A 4,041-nucleotide genomic window follows, 5' to 3' on the forward strand; every position below is an offset into this window, starting at 1 on the left:
ACGCAATAGGGCACGTGGAATCCCGTGTAAATTAGCAACAACCAACAAGATACTTCTTAGGGGGATATTTGGGCTTGGGACTTGATAATCTTAAAAATATGTTTTCATTCTTTAAGTGTATTTTAGAGTATAGATTTAGTAGAATAGAGGAGAAAGGTAAAAATAAGTCTTGAGCGTCGGGTCCCTTCTTTCTTTCTTATTCCTCTTTATATAGCTGTACAGAGTTACCAATATGGATTTGAGATACGACAGTGGAGAGATTTTCTCCACTACATTTAACAGTTAGATATAAAGGGGAGATTTGTGGGGATGTATGAGATTTTCTAGATTATTTAGGGGATTATGTAAATAATTAAAAATATTTATATCATATTATATCAATAATATTAATGTCCAAATATTAATATTATCAGGACCTAATTATGTAAATTTTGAATAAATATAGAATATTTTAGACTTTACATAAAATGACAATATTATACATTGTGGAATATTTCTCGTTTGACAAGCACAGCTATAATTTCTATGACTAGATAGTGACTTCAGTGTAAATAACACGGAAATTGAATAAACAAATATAATTACTTTATACATTAAAGTCATTTTATATTCCCTTTCATTTCCAACTCCTTAATTTCTTATATTTATGTTACTGCCCTTTCATTTATGCCGTTTAAACTTGATCCCAACATCCTTTTGTCCATTTTAAGGTTGCAGCCTTTTATAATCTTACTTTAGTCACATGATCCCACGTTATGGGCATTAATCTTATAGGTTCCAACTTCCAACTTTCGACTTCCCTCTACACGAAAAGGAAACTAATGTATGTAATAATGCCACCTCTTCATTATTATATTAGCGTGAATTATTATTTTACATTACCGTACTACATATTGTGAACCCCTTTCCCCAAATGTCATAGGCATGTGATGCATATGATGAATGAGAAGAAATACACGTGATGTGTGTGAGTCGCCACCTTGTTTAATTATTTAAGGGTAAACTAGGAAAAAACCCTAAGTGACTCCATTTTTAATTAACCTAGTTACTAGATTAATTATCCCAATGATTAAGGCACAATCTACGAACCCGAGGTGGATCCCGAGAACATGTCATGCTGATTGACTAACCAAAAAGAGTGAATGCTTTGCAAGGTGAATGATGTAATTGGACCAAATGAAATGTTTATGTGATTTTGATGATTTCGACTTGCCACCCGGGGTGAAATCCCGAACGTGCCTACGTACTTCCGTTTGAATGGAAGATCAAAGTCAACGTAGTTCGATAGGCCTTCTTTGAAGGGCTTTGAAGAGGTATGCTTAATGCATGAGTGTGTATGCTTTGTGCATGAGTGTGTATGCTTTGTGCATTTCGTGTGTATGCTTTGTGCATTTTGTGTGTATGCTTTGTGCATTTTGTGTGTATGCTTTGTGCATAAGTGTGTATGCTTTGTGCATGATTGTGTGTATGCTTCGTGCATGAGTGTGTGTATGCTTTGTGCATTTTGTTTAGGCATTTCGCCAAAGATTGATTGATTTTTAAGGCATGTTGCCAAAAATGTTGATTTTAATGGCTTTTAGCCAAAATGATTTGATTTAGGCAATTGTTGCCAAAATGTGCGAATTAGGCGATTGTCGCCAAAATGGTTGATTTTACGGTTTTAAGCCGAAAATGTTGATTTTAAGGCATTTTGCCAAAAGATTGATTTTAAGCGATTTGTTGCTGAAAATGGTTGATTTTAGGCCTTTAGCCAAAAGGTGTTGTTTTAGGCAATTAGTTTGCCAAAAATGTGCGATTTAGGCGATTGTCGCCAAAATGGTTGATTTTAAGGCCTTTGGCCAAAATGTGTTGTTTTAGGCAATTAGTTTGCCAAAATGTGCGATTTGGGCTTTAATGCCACGATTATCGATTAATCGGGCGTTCGAGCTTAATCACAATTAGTTTGCCAGGGGCGTGGGGGGGCCAGGCCCCGCCTGCCCGGGGCGACAGGCCCCGCGTGTGCTGGGCGGCACGCCTCGCGCGCGCGGCAGGCCCCGCCCGCGCGGGGCGATAGGCCTCGCCCGCGCGCGCGGCAGGCCCCGCCCGCGCGGGGCGTCAGGCCCCGCGCTGGGCGGCAGGCCCCGCGCGCGCTGGGCGGCAGGCCTCGCCCGCGCTGGGCGGCAGGCCTTGCCCAGGAAGTGGGGCGGCTGCTGCCTCCCAGGCTGGGCGGCTGCTGCCGTCGTTCCCGGCGGCTGCTGCCGCCGTGCCCGGTGCCTACACCGTGCCTCGTTCCGAGGGCCTTTTTGGGAGTTTCGGACCTCCGAAAAATATTCCGGGACCTGTTCCGCTATCCTCGCAATATTTCGGACGTTTTAAGTATCATATTGACATATTTTCGGTGAACTTCCGAAATAGCCTCCGGTCCGGCCGGACTGTTTGCAGTCCGGGAAAATAGGCTTTCTGAGCCTCAAAATTTGGGTATTCACAGTTGCCCCCCACCGTCGACCATAAAAATGATTTATGGGAGTCGGTGGTTGTCCGAAACGCAAATTTTGTAGGCGAAAACTGGACGCGTCCAGAAGACCCGCCTCTTGACTATTTGCTTATAAATAGCTTGAAAAAACTCATTTTCATTCATTCTAAACTTTCTAACCTAAGGAACTCTCTCAAATTCTCTCAACTTCTAAAGCTTCAAAATTCTTTTCTTTTTTTTTTTTTCATGGCTTCCTCTGATCTGAACGGTGAGGAGTACCTGGGGTCTCTAGGGATCTCGCTTGACGAGGTCAACCTTACGGCGGACGCTAACACTCACGCCTCCGTAACTGGCATCTTTGCCCAGGTAAGCCTACCTTTATGGCATTATTATCATCTTTTTCAGGCTAAAGTTGGGAATTTTCGGGCCTTAGGCCGAATTGTGATTTTTCGGGCCTGTGTGGCCGAAAGTGTGAATTTTGGGCCTCTGTGGCCTGATTGTGATTTTTCGGGCCTGTGTGGCCGAAAGTGTGAATTTTGGGCCTCTGTGGCCTGATTTGTGATTTGTGGGCCTCTGTGGCCAGATTGTGAATTTTCGGGCCTGCGTGGCCGAAAATGTGAATTTTGGGCCTCTGTGGCCTGATTTGTGATTTGTGGGCCTCTGTGGCCAGATCGTGAATTTTCGGGCCTGTGTGGCCGAAAATGTGAATTTTGGGCCTCTGTGGCCTGATTTGTGATTTGTGGGCCTCTGTGGCCAGATCGTGAATTTTCGGGCCTGTGTGGCCGAAAATGTGAATTTTGGGCCTCTGTGGCCTGATTTGTGATTTGTGGGTCTCTGTGGCCAGATTGTGAATTTTTGGGCCTGTGTGGCCGAAAATGTGAATTTTGGGCCTCTGTGGCCTGATTTGTGATTTGTGGGCCTCTGTGGCCAGATCGTGAATTTTCGGGCCTGTGTGGCCGAAAATGTGAATTTTGGGCCTCTGTGGCCTGATTTGTGATTTGTGGGCCTCTGTGGCCAGATCGTGAATTTTCGGGCCTGTGTGGCCGAAAATGTGAATTTTGGGCCTCTGTGGCCTGATTTGTGATTTGTGGGCCTCTGTGGCCAGATTGTGAATTTTCGGGCCTGTGTGGCCGAAAATGTGAATTTTGGGCCTCTGCGGCCTGATTGTGAATTGTCGGGCCTCTATGGCCAGAGTGTGATTTTCGGGCCTTAGGCCGAATTTGTGAATTTTGGGCCTCTGCGGCCGAATTGTGATTCTCGGGCCTCTGTGGCCGAATTGTGAATTTTTATTTTCTGTATTTGCTGTTTTATTAGTATGCATGCTAAGATATTATCCTTAGTAAAGAACCAAGGGACAATTCTTATATTACTTTACCTTTTAGGATCCTTACATTAAATTGGATGTGGCTGAGAATTCTATGTCCGAAATCCCGATCGAGATATTGGATCCGAGCCACCCGGTCGGGGCAATCATCAATCCGTCCCGTCTGGGTTACTTGAGGCATTTTGATGCTGGCCGAAATAGTCACAAGGAGTTGCTGGGTGCTTTGGCCGAGAGATGGTGGGACACTACCAACACTTTTCATTTT

This window comes from Jatropha curcas, chromosome 7 (assembly GCF_041381405.1).
Source record: "Jatropha curcas cultivar XTBG-Jc1 chromosome 7, XTBG_Jcur_1.0, whole genome shotgun sequence".
NCBI lineage: Eukaryota > Viridiplantae > Streptophyta > Magnoliopsida > Malpighiales > Euphorbiaceae > Jatropha > Jatropha curcas.